This window comes from Portunus trituberculatus, chromosome 17 (genome assembly GCF_017591435.1).
Source record: "Portunus trituberculatus isolate SZX2019 chromosome 17, ASM1759143v1, whole genome shotgun sequence".
NCBI lineage: Eukaryota > Metazoa > Arthropoda > Malacostraca > Decapoda > Portunidae > Portunus > Portunus trituberculatus.
In genome coordinates, this window is record NC_059271.1 from 31319909 (window position 1) to 31337876 (window position 17968).

Consider the following 17968-nt stretch of genomic DNA (forward strand, 5'->3'; position numbering starts at 1 on the left):
ATATATATATATATATGTATATATATATATATATATATATATATATATATATATATATATATATATATATATATATATATATATATATATATATAATCATTATCATACACAAGTTCGCTTCATTTCACCTTCGAGTCACAAAGTATTCAATGCCTGCATTATGATAAATTATACCAGATGTATGAAATGTTCAAGTCATAAACATTATGAAAAATAACATATTTAGTGTGTATATTGTACCAGATATGTAGATGTAGTATTTCTTTTATTCCAGATGAATATAGTGTTGGTTTATATATATATATATATATATATATATATATATATATATATATATATATATATATATATATATATATATATACATACACACACACACACACACACACACACACACACACACACACACACACACACACACACACACACACACACACACACACACACACACACACACACACACACACACACACTGCACTACTGATACTACGGATTTAAGATGGTTATGTCCTCCTTAAAGTTATGCCCACCATGGTTCCTTATAGTCGTTTCTTAACGCTCGCCTTGTTGTCGTCATCATTATAATGTGAGAAATACTACAAATCTCATTGCACTCAACATTTATACAGGACATTTGTAATTCATAAAGAAGCTGAGATAAGTTCAATTTATAAAAACAAAATAGGTCAATAAATAAAAAGAAATAGAAAAAGAAGCCGTGCTTTCTACAACTCAGAAAGGCAAGTGAAGTGTAGGGACTATAAGCACCGCTTGTCTTAGCTTGGTAGACACTGGCTACTGATAACTGCAGTTACTTCTCCAGGTCAGCTTGGCAAGCACTTCATTTGGGTAGCAGTATCAAAATAATGCATAGATTTTATAATTAGTCTTTGAAGTTTATTGATGCATCATCTTCCTCTGAATGTTTTTTGTGTTGGTCTTATAAGCTTATTTTAACCTAGTCCGCAACTGTGCTGTATCATTTGTGCTGCAGGCTCTTATATCAGTCGCCTACGAAACATTGTTTTTGTACGTATGTGTTGTCCAAGATACTGTGTGCATAGTACTTTTTCCCGCACTGCGCCTCACTGACAGCATACTGAGCAAGGTCCAGTGAAAGTCATCCTAGCAGTCCAGCTTGACGGGCCACTCGCTCATGAGCCGCAGATGACTTTGGAGTTCGTGTAGAAAACTGGTGGCGTTGTTGCTCCTTAATCTGTGCACATGGCTCCGTTCTTGGAAGCATTATCGTGAAGTTTGAATTTATTTCAGCTATTGGAAAAAATACGCCGTGTTATTGTCTGTTTATCATTAGTGTAATTTCTGTAGGTGTAATAGAATCTTCAGAAATCGCTTTAAAATTGTCCACTTGCTAACAAATCCTGGGCGGCTGGTAACGTGTTAAGGGTTAGTCCCATTGGCCACAGGGTGTGGACTATGGAGAGCATGTGATGTGCACACTCCTATGTATTTCCAGCGCTAGATTGACTGTGATCCTCTCAATTTCTCTTTATTGACAATCAATCACTGGCATCTCAAACCAATGCACATGGATCTAGAGATGGATGAGCTGGCCACGACGCATCTGTTAGTGTCGAGTATTTCGTATCGTGATGTTGATGTGATTACTTACTGATATGTATAGATCTTGTTTAAAATTTATTTTGTCATTATGTAATTCAAGCAGATAGATTAGTTGAATAATAAGATGAATAGTAATTGAATGCTTGTGATATTATTCAGTAAATTCGTCTTTTGATAGCGAACAAAAATAAAGACAATTTATCTTCAAAACAGTCAATATATTGATGAAAAAACAGTAAAAAATCAAACACTTCTCATTACTAGTTGTTGATGTTAAGAATAGAGAGAGAAATAAATAAAGAGATAAATAAATGCACACACACACACACACACACACACACACACACACACACACACACACACACACACACACACACACACACACACACACACACACACACACACACACACACACACACACACACACACACACACACACACACACACTCATACTTTTAAAGTAAGATTGGATAAGTGTAGATATGGAGACGAGGCCACACGAGCATAAAGCCCAGGCCCTGTAAAACTACAACTAGGTAAATACAACTAGGTAAATACACACACACACACACACACACACACACACACACACACACACACACACACACACACACACACACACACACACACACACACACATTTTTTTTTATTTGTCTTTTAAGGAGAGAAAGTAACTTGTACTGTACATTAGCCTTGTCTTTATATGTTGTATCTATGGTACACTCAAGTTTAGCCATACTCATCAGACTATTATATACAATTATTAATACATCAAAGGTGGCGTAATTGAATTTGATTATGTTTTTAACTGCATGACCACAGCCTATGTATCTGAGCTACGGTAATTGGACTCTTGTACACAGATTTAGACAAAAAATTATAAAAATACGTTTTATGTCTGAAAAATAACTCGGTGGTGAAGCGGGAAGTAAGGGCCAGATAAGTGGGTAACTCATAACAGTGCTTGTTGTGAAGGACTTGCGCGAACCTCAGGAGGTGATGTAACAGCGTTCTTATTATTTCAAATATTACTTCAGAATAATTTCTTCAATGAAAACTTTTTATTAGATAGATTTTTTGTGTTTTTTATGCAATTTTTGTTTATTTATATATTTACTTATTTATTTATAAGATTTTGCACAAAAGTTGATATTGGATAAATGTTTACCTATAATGTGTGTCTGGTACCATCATGATGGTGCTCACAATCATCTTCACCTTCCCATGTAGAGTGAATTGATGTTACCATTTACTGACGGCTTCCCTTGAAGTGCAGGGATTCATGGACCACATTCTCAAAGGCTTTGCGCGGTGCTTAGAAATAATTACTTTCAACAGTGAAATGATTGAATTTTTTAAAGCTCTGTCACAATTGGTATGTCTCTAATTCTTGGTCAAGCAAGGATTTTTCTCGATCAATAAACAAATAATCACAAAGAATCGGCAATGCAGCTAATCACCTCTACAGTTCTTAAAACTGATCAATGAGAAAAGAAAAGCTTGTGTTGCAAAGTGTGAGCCCGGAATGTCTAATGTCTTAATAAGTACTACGTCACGTTTGTCGCATCAGTGGTTAACAAGCGACATGGGTTCCGGTGAAGGGAGAGCATTGGAGTTTGCTTTGGTTACCATACAATTTGTTTGTTTCGTTTGCCATTACTGGACGTAGGGGCGGAGATGGCTATACGGCTACGTTTTTATAGTGTTAATTATTAAAAGAACTTATTGTAGGTGAAGCTACTAATGAGTTGCCAGGTGTAACCTTTGTTCTGGTGTGAATTTCCAGTTAGTAAGAGAAATAGCATGTGTACATCATGACAACAGAAAACATCACCAAATGTGTGCATCCATTGTGACATGGGCTGCACATGGCTGCGCGGTGGCCTGGAGGATGGCCTAAGTGTTTATGTACATTGTGTTAGGTGGCAAGTTAGCTGTTTAGTGAAACGCTGGGATAAGTGTCATGCTAAATGCTACGTTAATGCCTGGATAAGTGGTGGGATAAGTGTTGTATTTGCCCAGTAGGTTTAGTAATATATAACATAACATGTGTAGTTTTAATGATATTTTTTTTCCTCTGCTATATCATCATGAAAAGGATAATATATATATATATATATATATATATATATATATATATATATATATATATATATATATATATATATATATATATATATATATATATATATATATATGAGTGTCTCGTGTTTTTTTTTTAATCTCCTATGAAAACACACACACACACACACACACACACACACACACACACACACACACACACACACACACACACACACACACACACACACACACACACACACACACACACACACACACACACACACACACACACGATTTATTGACCGGTCACAGAATGCAAAATTAATTTTGTAAGTGTATGTAAAGTGGTCCTTGTAACATTTATTGAACATTAAGAATATTGAATTTCTCATGAATAAAACGTTAATAAAGCACACATACACACGCACACGCGCGCCCACACACACACACACACACACACACACACACACACACACACACACACACACACACACACACACACACACACACACACACACACACACACACACACACACACACACACACACACACACACAATCTGGCGGGATATTGCTTTGCCTTGTTGCCTTTGAGCATCACATTGTGTCGATGTGTATATGTAATAAGAGTTTCCGGTTCAGATGCGTCGAGGAAGGCGAAAGACCCAGTAATGCAGGGTACTTAGCTATTAGTACACACATTCATGATCATGGCTGTATAATACCGAGCCAATACTCATATCATTACACGCTACGTGGTCCGATTTATCTGCTGCACTCAAACCTCTTCAGGCAGAACGTAAACTTACAGCAATGAAATTTTATCCTCACATATTATGGATATCAATAAGCGATACCTTTGTATATTTTCCAGAAAATTTGATCTTCTTTGAGAGCCGGTTGCAGGACAATGTGGACAATTTGGATTCAACGAGCAGAGTTGGACAAACTACAGACCACAATGACAGTTATTTGAGCAGGAAATGCATGTGTGCCTGAAAATGTTAGGAAATTAGCCTTGTTGTCCAGGTCACTTGTAGCTGCTCGTGTTGTGCAGCAATAAATGAGGGCAGCACTCACCGGATGCTAATGTGACATGGAATCAAGGTTATCCTTTCCAGCGATGACTTGCCTCCGTCATCCTACACTTGCGAAATAGACAGACGTTCGGGAGCTCAGTAAGCCTCTTTTTTTATCGCAATTTTTGTTTCACTTCGCCGATTCTTCTTCTACAAAAATATTAAATGAAATAGAATAAAATGTGTTTCTTTTATGAATCTGAGGACAAAATAAGCAGCATGAAGTAGCCTGGAGTAACAAGAGCAAGCAAAAATATGTGTTCTTTTTCATTTTAAGGAAGTAAGAAAGAATATTCGGCACTAATATTATCAAACTGTATTTTTCCATTGTATGAGGCGAAAATAGACATATAGGAAGAGCATTTTCCCTTTTATGCTGGGACAGTACAAAAGAACACCCAATAATAGATGCAGCAAATGCCATTCATTCTGTGCTTGTCTATGTGGATTATACATAATGCTTTAAGGAAAATGGTGTGATGAAATGCTTTTTTTTTTCAGTAATTCTCACTAATAATAATGAACCAATTAATTTGGTAGAAATTGCATTTTGTAGTTCATTTTAAGAATATAGCATTCATAACGGAACCTCCGAAAATACAGGACTTCACTATGCATAACTAGTGAACATACATGCAAGGCTACCAACAGCGAAAATAATCATAATTAGCTTTACTTATGTTTTCATCTTCACTTTCTGAACATGCAAGTATTTTCTGAAGATTTTGATGAAGAGTATATTAAATCTGAGGGTGCAGTTTCCACGAGTGTCTGATTGTTGGCTAGCGATTTCGACCTTGAACGGAGATGATGGAAACTTTATTCCGAGTTTGCTTTTTGTTTTTTTTTCGCACATTTCGGCAGAACGGTTTGAGTAAACTTCTTCCGTCATATTCGTCAATTCCAAGTACGTACCTCTCTCACTCGCTCCTCCCCTGTCACGTGCCCACTTGCTTCAAATAATTGCCCTTTGCGAATGACCTCTTGAGAAACCCATCTATCCATTGTTACCGTTACTTACCACAATTGCCTCCCAGTAACGTAGTGAGTTACAGTTTGTCTATATTGTCATACAAACCGATCGCCATCAGTCATGTCACAGTGCGGGTAATTGAGGGACACAGGCATCGAGAGTACTGGGGGAGGCTGTCATTGATAATAAACTTTTGTTGAGTCCCATGTTGCCAGTTTGGTGTAGTGAGTATAAGAATCAGATGTAAAGAGTGAGAAGGTCAGCTGTAACAAGTGGGACGCCTCGCTGAAATATCCGGACCCTCCATTGTGAAGAATGAAAGTACTATAGCAAAAGATTCCATTGTTTGAACGATTGATTTGTTTTCATTCCTAATTACTCTCTCTCTCTCTCTCTCTCTCTCTCTCTCTCTCTCTCTCTCTCTCTCTCTCTCTCTCTCTCTCTCTCTCTCTCTCTCTCTCTCTCTCTCTCTCTCTCTCTCTCTCGTGTGTGTGTGTGTGTGTGTGTGTGTGTGTGTGTGTGTGTGTGTGTGTGTGTGTGTGTGTGTGTGTGTGTGTGTGTGTGTGTGTGTATATGTGTAAGTGACAAGAGAAAACACTTTAACCCTTATTTCATATGCAAAACAACCAGATAAGAAAGGAGAAAATTAGAAGGCTCACCGTGTTAAGTTTTTGATGAGAAACGGAAACGGACAAAAAAGTGGCATGCAACGCTGTAGCACACCAGCTTGGCGCAGAGGTGTGAGGTGCGCGCTGCTAAATATCGTGGGTTTGTGTCATATATAACTCCTTAAAAGACATGAAGCACGCACGCACACACACACACACACACACACACACACACACACACACACACACACACACACACACACACACACACACACACACACACACACACACACACACACACACACACACACACACACACACACACACACACACATTTCCCTCTTTATTTATCTTTGTCTGTTTTAGGGTTCTTTAGTTCTTTTGTTTTTTTTCTGTATTTGTTGTTTTCTTGGTGTTCAGACAATGTCAGTAATGGCAATAACATAAATAATATAACAACACTGGAAATATTAATGGTAATGATGATACTACAACTACTACTACTACTACTACTACTACTACTACTACTACTACTACTACTACTACTACTACTACTACTACTACTACTACTACTACTGGAAATAACAATAATGATAATAATAATAATAATAATAATAATAATGATAATAATAATAATAATAATAGTAATAATCACAGTAATAATAATAATAATAATAATAATAATAATAATAATAATAATGATAATAATAATAATAATAATAACAATAATAACAATAATAATAATAATAATAATAATTAATAATAATGATGATAATAATACAAATAATAATAATAATAATAATAATAATAATAATAGTAATAATAATGATAATAGTAATGCTAATGAGCAATAAAAGAAAGCCACCACCACCATAACCTCCCCCAACAACAATAACAACAACAATAACAACAACAACAAATTAGGTAGAAGTTGGCATGTGCTTTCCTTGGGTCGATGGAGCGGTTCGTCGCCACAAAAACAAAGCCTTCCGTGCCTGTGAACATTTCTGCCACACAGTTAACGCGGGCAAGGGTGAGGTGGCCTGCGGGGACTTACCTCACACATGGTTGGGCTGCGCGCTGCCTTATCGGAGTAGGTTGGATGCTTTAAGACGACGTGGCCTTCAGCGGTGAGCGTCTGAACCCATCAATTATTATTCAAGACCTGATGTCTGCGTTGACCACATTCCCGAAGATTAGTGTCTGTCGCTTATTTTGACGAACGAGTGCGGGACCAGTTTTCGTTTAGGTAACATGTAGCACATTGTTCCCTCCATACTGCTGCACATGATGCCGCCGCCACTGGGGCCTCCGCCTTATTCTGGGGTCGCTGACTTCCAGTCTCACATATTTGGTGATGAACAAAATACTTTTCACCATTGAAAACAAATACGGGTCTCTTAACTAGTTAGAATAAGCTGAGTTCATAAGGCTTCTAATAACGCCATTATCACGAATGTTTTTCTATTTTTTCAAGAAATGTATTGCATATTATTTCATAGGTGACAGTGAAAGCTCATTTCTCGTGAAAGGGAAAGGAAAAAGAAGATAAGACTCTCGGCCAAACTGAGACGAGCTTCGCCTGAAATCTTCGCCTTGCGTACAAGACTCATCTCTCTCTCAAAGGAAAGACTTTTGCTGACATCGGGTAGTTCATCAAAAGAGAAAGAAGACGAGACCTTTTTTTTTTTTTTAACCAACCCACCTTTTGTGGAGCAACTGGACAACAGAGAGGGGAAGGAAGGAAAGGCGGAGGAATGGGATTAGGGGCAGCTGAGGGAACAATAGTGGATTGAGTCTTAGGGTGCTATGAATCAGCAGAAGTGGTGATAATCCCATTTGATAATAAAGAATACAACAACAATACATATGATATAGTATGTTGTAATGATCATGTTTTATCTCATTGAGAAAATTGTATATAAATGTTTCAAATTAGTTATTTTTCTCCCAACAGGTAAAGAGTCTTTTTTGTGTGTGTGAGTACCGTGAGAAGAGAAGAGAGGGGCAAGTTTCGCCAGCCGTGTTGACTCTGCGCCCTCAATGGAAGTGGCTCAAGGTCGGTAACGAAGGAAAGGTTTTCAAATGGAGCGGCTAGCACCATTGTATCCTGTGAATGGCGTTACTCTTGAGATGCGAATGGAATCGGTGCCTACTTGAATAATGCTAAAGCGAATCCCGTCTAAGTCTGAGCCGAACTGTACGGATAGACGGTGATAAAGGAGTTTCCTCGAAGAGCGCCACTGCCCTGCAAATCACAGCATCATTTTGGTATCAGAGATTTTTGTTGTAATTACCTTTAGTCTCGTTTCCGTGTTTGGTGACTTTCAGTATAGTTAACCAATGACTTGGCAGTATTAAGAACAGTAGAATTCTTTGGCTTTTTTTTCTATCTGGATCAGTAAATAATACTACAGTCTCTCTCTCTCTCTCTCTCTCTCTCTCTCTCTCTCTCTCTCTCTCTCTCTCTCTCTCTCTCTCTCTCTCTCTCTCTCTCTCTCTCTCTCTCTCTCTCTCATCAACTTTAAAGGTTAACCGTGATAATTTTAGTAAGAATCAAGGGAAACAGTTCTTGATGTCCTTAAAACGTTACGAGATATGAGAGCTTTCCATTTCAGCCTTTTTCCGTGTTCTTGTGTCTTCGTGTCCCTTTATCTTTTCCTAAGAATTCCTCGGTCGTGTTCTCAATTTAGTCTCATCTTCGGTCTTGTCAAGTACATTTTCTTTATACTCTTCCATTTGGTTTTCACTCTCTCCATTTTCATTCAACTTTTTCTTTACCCTCCATTTCTTTTCCTCCTTACTCTCCCATTCGTCTCCCTCTGTGACATTATGCTCATCCACCTCCAAGTTTAAAGGAAGAAAAGACGAAATCTCATCCTCTTACCTCCAGATAAAAATACCCCATTGCTCTCTTGCCTAACGCTTTTTTTTCCCCCTATTACATGTACTGTACACCATACAGCGCACACACACACACACACACACACACACACACACACACACACACACACACACACACACACACACACACACACACACACACACACACACACACACAGAGTGGACAGCGAGAAAAAATGTCCTTTCAACATTTTTTATATATATTTTAAAATTTTGTTGTTGTTGAAATATTAGTATGCTAGAAATGATTTAGTTTTGAGCGCGACGAATTTTGTAATCTTATTCCAGTTTACTTCACGTGGACGGAACGGGAATGTCGGTAAGGAACGGCAAATAAGTGCAAAACCGTAGATGATTTAACTGATAGTTTCTTAATCTCTTCAGTATTATGACGCGTTTCCATATTCATTCTATTTGGTGATTTTATACAGCTTCATAAACTCATGTGGGGGAATCAGTATAGTGAAGATTCTGGCCATTAATTTTCTTACCTCCATAGACCCTTCCTAATGATAAGAAAATGGTCTAATCGTACACAAATCTAAAGGTAAAAATGTGTCCCAGTATTGAAGGGGCTAAAAACGTAATGAAAAAAAAAACAAGTAAAAATCAAACACGTCATAATTTGAATGGATTTAGTGCAAAATCTATAATGTTATGTAATGAATAAATTTGTAAAGGCTTCGATATTTATAAGACACAGAACGTAGTACACGAAAGTTGTACCGACTGATTTTTATGTTACCTGAAAACATGAAAAGGTGATAAGTGTTGGTATGGCAGTGGCAATTGTAACATTATGTGATCTCGCATGTGCCACACTTGAACATCTGCCATAAATAGATAAGACAGATGAAGGACTTAGGATAATAAAACAAAACAGTGACATTGGTGTTATATCTCGAAAGCTGTGTGTATACTGTCATGCACACACACACACACACACACACACACACACACACACACACACACACACACACACACACACACACACACACACACACACACACACACACACACACACACACACACACACACACACACACACACACACACACACACACACACCACATTCAAGTTTGGAGTGATGCTAACGGTTGAGTCGTCTCACATACTGACGCGCTTTCAAAGGTACCTATAGATGACAGGATTGCTTGTGAAAGTTACTATGGTCATGCAGTCCTTGGACATCAGAATCAGGGCATATAGATTTCTGTCAGTAATCGTGGTAAATTTCACTGAGCAACGTACCTTTTTAAAATCTCCAAGTATCTCCATCTTATCAAGCTCTCGTCACCACTTACATTTAGGAAAAAAAAAAAATCTCCTATAATTTATTCTATATCATATTTTCTGGTTTTATCTCTGTAGCCGCGGCATCATTGAATCCGAGTATCTATAATTAAATATATGACTATTTCATAATGTAACACGGGCTATATCAAACATGAAAATGAATATCTATTTTTAGAGGAAAGCAAGATTAAGAGTAAAAGAACCTAAATGTCATTTGCAAAACACTTTTTTCATTGACAAACATATTTCAGCTCGTTCGTTCAATCCTTTGTTCACAACATTTCCAGAACTCAAACGATCCCAGAGATTGTATCATATTGCGCTGATTATGCACTGAGAGGAAAGAGGGTGCAGTTACGCAACAAGGCAGCAACAATCGATGAGTACGTACATCAAGAGTAATGTATTATATTATAGATTTACTTTCTGAATTCTTGTGTATTGTAATGTTATCTGTCGGATCACCATTATAACAAAGAGAGAGAGAGAGAGAGAGAGAGAGAGAGAGAGAGAGAGAGAGAGAGAGAGAGAGAGAGAGAGAGAGAGAGAAATAGACAGACAGACAGACAGGAGCTGCAGAATATATTTCCAGAAGCAGAATCAACTCTTGTTGTGAAAACTATTTCATTCGCTTTTGATGTTTTTTTTTCTTTTTTCCTTTTAAGTGTTACGGCAAGGAGAAAGAATCGTGAAGAGTCGTTGTGAGTGACTTTCAGTATACGAGATTGTAATAAAAGGAATTTTTTTAACACTACTACTGTGAAAACTAAATGAACACGACTGGAAATCCGATGAAAATTCAAGGCATGATTGGAAGAGGAGGTGTGAGGAAAACACAGGTGTAAGGAATTGAGTTTATTTCCCGGCCAGTTTCTCTGTAGCATCTTCAGGGAACTCTTAGGAGTGTAAATATAAGATTAATAGGTTTATGGGCATGATATTAAGAGGAATGTACAAATCAGATGATTAGATGAGTTTGTCCAAGAATGAAAATATGACAAATAGTACAAATGTGAGTAGGAGATTAAAAGAGTGGTAAATAAGATACAGCGCTAAGGTTGATTAAATTTGTATTAAGAATAGTTAGGACTGCATATAAAAAAAATGAATAAGATTGTAAAGAGCTATGAATATTCAATGATAGGTAAGAATGACATGAATGTGCATAACCAATGTGCTCGACAGTCACACTCTAATGTAAGAAAAATTATGTACACTAGAAGCTGATTTGCCTTTCCTGTGTTTCTCTCTCTGCATGTGGCTGTTCTTGCATAATTTTGTAATTTTGTATTTGTCCATTTTATGATGACTGACAGCCAGGAAAAAAATAATGCATTTGTTCTTTAAAGAAATTGTGTGCTATAAAGCTGCCTTTGAGGGATGCGCTCGTACAGATTGGAAGGTAAAACACGCGTGGCCATCAAAGTTTGGTTTTGCCTCATGATATGCCAAAAATGATGTTGTTATGCTTAAATGAAACGCGTGGCGTGAATCATACCTTTACATGTGATAACTAATGGCCCGTGTATAAAGTGACGCTTTCAGGCGGCTCACTGGCTGACGATGCATTTTTTGTTTCTTCTTTTTACCTGTGTTTTTCAAGGCTCCCAGCTCCTAATCGTGAGAGGAATTTCTTGTTTCCGCCTGTGAATGAAGATGAACCTGTTGTCTGCCGCGGGTGTGAGACTGCTGGTGACTGCAGTCTAGAAGAAACACGTTGAATAAGACTAGCACTGTCACATCCGGCTGGTTATGTAATATTGCAAGAATGTTACAAAATATGCACCTATTTCTCTCCATGACAACAACGAAGAAGCTGAATGTTATATTGTGCCTTCCGACTCACTCTTGTTTTTTTTGTCGCATCACTTTCTTTCTTTTTTTTTACTGCTTTGCTAGTTTTCGCATCTTTTTCTGTCAGTCGCATAGTGTTTTCTATCGCTCACTGACATCAAGCTCGTTATTCTCACTACTATGCTGCCTTTTCAAAGAATTGCCGGTATGATATCATTCCTAATTCTGTTTTCAGTTGCTTTTGTTGTCTTTTTTTTTTATTTTTCTATTCTCGTTCATATTGTCTTCTTTTTTTGGTGCTAGTGTCATTGGCCACCTCGTCCTCGTCATTGTCCTTCTCCATCTCCTTATTCTCCTCCATCTGTTCCATCTTCGCCTTTGCCTCCTCCGTGTTTTCCCCATTCTCCCTTCTTTCTGCTTCTCTTCCGACAGCATTGTGAGACAGCGTTGGAGCGGCATGGGGTCGTCCTCTGCTTGTCTCGCCTGTCAAGTCCAGATGCTCAGGAGAAAAGCAGTGGGCTTTTGGCGGCGTATAAAAAGGAAAATGACCGAACGCGAACGGTTCTGTAAGGCTGAGTTCTTTTCTGCCTGAGAGAAGCGAAGAAGCGAATGAAGTTGCTGCCTGACCTCATTTGACACTCGTGCGAACAGTGGATGAGTCTGTGCATCTCGAAGGGAAGGAACATTATTGGGTGAAGGAGGTTGGATGGACCTTGCATTCACCAAATCACCTGTCAATAATCCCTTTGCCATATTGGTTTTAGTTTCCGGAAAGCAGCAAAGAAATTGGTCCACGAGTCGGTGTGTTTGATTTTGCCGTGCTTATGAATTTGTTTATACATGACTGAGGCTCGACACACGTACGCACGTCTACTTGGAGGGTCTTGGTGCGTGATGATGGAATATTTTTATGGCTGCTCCTTCAATGCATTTTCGGGAGATTCTTATGATGTGGAGCCGTCACTTGAAAAACATCCAATATTCAAACGTGAAGGAAGTGTGAAGGGAATGTGATCCTCGCCATGCGGTGTTTTGTCAAATAAAAGAAATAAGATCTACATGTTTCATGCTACATTCAACTCCAGTTTGTGTCAATAAACGTAAGTGCAACGTGCGAAATGGACTGTATGCCTGAGATTAATCCACTTTGCATGTGTAATTCACCTCCTCGGTCGCCTGCTGGTCACCCAGCCAGTCTTCCCCATTACGGAGCGAGCTCAGAGCAAATAGACAGATCTTCGGGTAGGACTGAGACCACATCAACACACAACACACACCGTGAAAGCGAGGCCACAACCTCTCGAGTTATATCCCGTACCTATTTACTGCTGGGTGAACAGGGGCCACACATTAAGAGGCTTGCCCATTTGTCTCGCCGCTTACCGGGACTCGAACCTGGCCTTCTCGATTGTGAGTCGAGCGTGCTAACCACTACACTACTGTGTGTGTGTGTGTGTGTGTGTGTGTGTGTGTGTGTGTGTGTGTGTGTGTGTGTGTGTGTGTGTGTGTGTGTGTGTGTGTGTGTGTGTGTGTGTGTGTGTGTGTGTGTGTGTGTGTGTGTGTGTGTGTGTGTGTGTGTGTGTGTGTGTGTGTGTGTATGTATGTATGTATGTATGTATGTATGTATGTATGTATGTATGTATGTATGTATGTATACATGCACGTATGTATGTGTGCCTTTCTCTCTCTCTCTCTCTCTCTCTCTCTCTCTCTCTCTCTCTCTCTCTCTCTCTCTCTCTCTCTCTCTCTCTCTCTCTCTCTCTCTCTCTCTCTCTCTCTCTCTCTCTCTCTCTCTCTCTCTCTCTCTCTCACATATGTGGGTTCACACCAACAATAAACAACCTCGCCAAACATTCCCAATCAATACAACATATATATTCCTTCTGATAAGACCTCCTGGTATGGCGCACATCTTTTCAGAACCGAGAATCCACAGCTGACGAGAAACGAAGTGTAAAAAGAGGGGCGTCAACAGTAAAACAAAACAAAAAAGGAGCATGTATATGACAGAAGAAAAAGAGGAGAAAAATCAGAAAAGTTGGCGATTTAAAGGAATAGAGAATTGAGAAAAATGAACTAAAGGGTGAAGGAATCGGTTAGAAGAAAACCACTTACGAGAGTAGAAAGAACTATTACTACAGGGAAATGCTTCTACCACGAGTGTATGCTTTGAAACTTACTCTGACTCTTACGTCACAAAGAACCTGATCACCTTTGCTTCCTACTAACTATCCCTAGCTCTTCCTCCTCCCCTCCTCCCCCTCCCCCGTAACAGAAAAAAAACAAGAGACAACGGTTTAGAAATATAGGCAATATATACACATAATCAACACCAAAGGAAACAATGTATGCTTGTGCAGTGAACCAGTTACGAAGAGACAAAGGAAATAAGAGTGATAGAGAAGACGAGGTTACAAAGAAGTCGGTGTTAGGATTAATGAATGGTAATAGAACAGGAAAATGTTAGAGGCAACATTGAGAGACTGCAGCATTATAGTTTTATCCTACACGGAACTTTAAAAACTGCTAATTAGATGTACGGTTGCCAATAAGTGTCAATTACGCGTGTCTTGAGAGAGAGAGAGAGAGAGAGAGAGAGAGAGAGAGAGAGAGAGAGAGAGAGAGAGAGAGAGAGAGAGAGAGGCACACACACACACACACACACACACACACACACACACACACACACACACACACACACACACACACACACACACACACACACATGCAAAGGGGATTCATCTCAGGCATACAGTCCATTTCGCAGGTTGCACTTACGTTTATTGACACAAGCTGGAGTTGAATGTAGCATGAAACATGTAGATCTTATTTCTTTTATTTGATAAAACACCGCATGGCGAGAATTACATTCCCTTCACACTTCTTTCGCGTTTGATATTGAATGTTTTCCATGTGACGGCTCCACATCATAGGAATCTCCCGAAAATGTATTGAAGGAGCAGCCATAAAAGTATTGTCGCTGCAAGGGTTCCATCATCACGCACCAAGACCCTCCAAGTAGACGTGCGTGCGTGTGTCGGGCCTCAGTCACCACCTTGCCGCTGGCCAAAAAGAATGTCTGCACCCTATCGCGCTTCCCACGTTGCTGGAGGAGGGAGAGTGTGGGGGCGGAATACTCTGCTCGAAGATAGAATGCCATAACGAGGCGTCGGGAAGAGTACAGTTTTCATGAGGGCTCATAAGGAGGTGGGTTGGCTGGGAAGAAGTTTGGGTATTAAGTAGTGTGTACTTTCTCCGAAGAAGGTGAAACAAACAAACACATCAGCCAGGTGTGCGGCGGTAAATAGCTGCATTTAAACAAGGCATGTCTAAAGGGTTGTGAAAATCAATTCTTTATTCTCACCCTGGAAAGCTGTTTACTAAAGTTTATCGTTGTAGGGGAAGTAGATCTGGTTATTCGGCGAAAAAAAATTTATGAAAAAAAAAAGTTAAAGGGAAGCGTATCACTAAGTATGGAGAAATAGAATATTTGGAAATAAAAATGGAATGAAGAGAATGTTTATTGTTGTGCAGGAACTGGCTTACCTTTTACGCCACGTGCCTCCCAAGGCGGACAATTAACGGGATTGCTTTTCTGACCATCAGCCTCAATTAACGGTGCCTGCTCAGCACTCGCCGTGTAGGGGTCGCTTCCAACCAACTTGTAGTAAAAGAGGTTATTTTTTCCTTGGAGTCTCTTGAACCACAAAGTGAAGAATGCTGTTACACCACTACGCTGCTAAATATTAAGTGAAAAGCTACTACATTATTTTTTTATGATATTAGTTTCTTATGTTCTTATGTTCTAGTTGCTAATAATGTGAAGTTAGTAGTACTAGCAAAAAATAATATTTCTCTTAGCATTTCTTTGTTCGTATCATTCCCATTTTTTTCAATATTTCTGCTGTGTTGAAGGTGTAACGTATCATCCTCAATACATCCTTGATAGTTACTCCATCCTTAATGATTAGCGTCTTTTTTTGTGAGCAGGGATTGAAAATTTTTACCAATCTGATCTCCATCAAAGCAGGTGATACGGTACACGAAATACACGTTGAAGTTCAGCTTAACTCATCGTCAAACCAATATAATCTCCTTCAGACTGGAAGGCGGCGCCCTATTACTCTTATTGTGCAAGCTTACTTGAGGAGAAAATTGTCTCTGCTCCTGTGGAATAAATTGGCTAGGTGACGACTGCAGCTCAGGTGGGTGGCAGGTGCTTGGTTCGGAGCGCAAGAAGCTGGCGGCGAGGCCCGCTAGAACTGTGCCGTGCCGCTGCTCATTTTGCGGCTACTATTGATTTTCTTGGCTCTTGAAAAAGATCACTGCGCGATTCACTCATTTGCGGGAAATACAAATAAAAGTGTGTAAGAGATTCCCGAAAATGCGCACGGCGAGATTGAGTGCACGGCCTTCCTTTGGTGCTCAGTCCCTTCCTCTGATACTTTCTCAACATTACAAGGCTCGGTGACGTCTCTCTCCGTAGCATCATTGGATGTCGCTTTCTGTATATTTTCCTTGCTTTTCCAAGTCTGTCAAAGCTCCAATTGCGCTGCTGTTGTCCATACAAGGCTGGTGATGTACGTTGTCATGAATTTTTATAACCTTGGATTTTTTTTTTTTATGACGCGAGGATTATAGAAATAATATGAGATTGTTTTTCTATTTCTCTAGGCAGGGATTAAGCTCGTGTGATAAAGGAAAGGTGACGTACTTTGATGATGTAAAAAGGCCTGGTATATCCAGGAAAGCCTAAGCACTAATCAACAATGAACGGGAAAATAAAATAAGACATATAATGGGCATATAGTGTATGTTATAACGATTACGCAACCAAGATTTGTGTGTGTGTGTGTGTGTGTGTGTGTGTGTGTGTGTGGGTGTGGGTGTGGGTGGGTGTGGGTGTGTGTAGTTTGTATTCATCTAGTGTTAATCACGGATTCTTCAGTAAACCTAAATAGTGGCTATAGTGCCGTCTTATCTCGCTATCTTAGATGATACAAACACATTCACACATTCAAGGGAGAGATGAACGGCACACAAAGACCTTAATTTATTTTACCTTTCATCTTATTTTCGTACTCTTATGCTCCTTCCTTCAAGCGACACGAGCTATTTTTTTCCTCTTTCTTTTTCTCCCAAAGTGTTCTTTGGTAACGAAAGAAAACCGCATGTGTTACATCTTGGCCTAACGGATGCACGTTTCCCGTGAAGCATTGTGCTCTGAGGAGACTAAAGCGTAGGAGGAAATATGAGTGCTTGAGGCGAGCGAGTGAGACTTGCTTGCTACTTTGTGAGGATTAACGTAGCTTTAACATTCTTGTCTCAGCTGAATGTCAATGGCAAGAGCATACTTCAACATAAAAAAGATTCTTTATGATTCTTGTCTCCATTCTCCATCGTCTCATAGTCCTCCACCACCCCGCGCAGGTGAGATACGAGGCCTGGCGGAGGCGAGGCTGTAAACTTGAGTGCCGCAGTAGACTGCGGGATGGTGCAAGTGAAGGGTTCATGCCCTCAGGGACAATTCACCAGGATGTATTGTTCAACTGAAAAATAAACAAGAAGAAGAATCATGTGAGGATCAAACTTTCCAACAACACTCGGCTAGGTTGTGTTAGCTCGCTCTGTGTGTGTGTGTGTGTGTGTGTGTGTGACTGTTTACTT

At 39.3% G+C, this 17968-nt stretch overlaps 1 protein-coding gene across 5 annotated transcripts in view; it reads left to right on the forward strand.

The window, feature by feature from the left end:
- The window catches only part of LOC123504716 (protogenin B-like), a 283603-nt gene that overhangs the window by 29920 nt on the left and 235715 nt on the right, over positions 1 to 17968 (forward strand). The window contains exon 1 of one of the 5 annotated variants that reach the window (XM_045255460.1): positions 8346 to 8366. The exons of the other annotated variants lie outside the window; for them this stretch is intronic. The gene's annotated coding sequence lies outside the window, so the exon portion shown is untranslated. Of the gene's footprint in view, positions 1 to 8345; positions 8367 to 17968 lie in introns of those variants that run through there. 5 annotated transcript variants of the gene reach the window in all.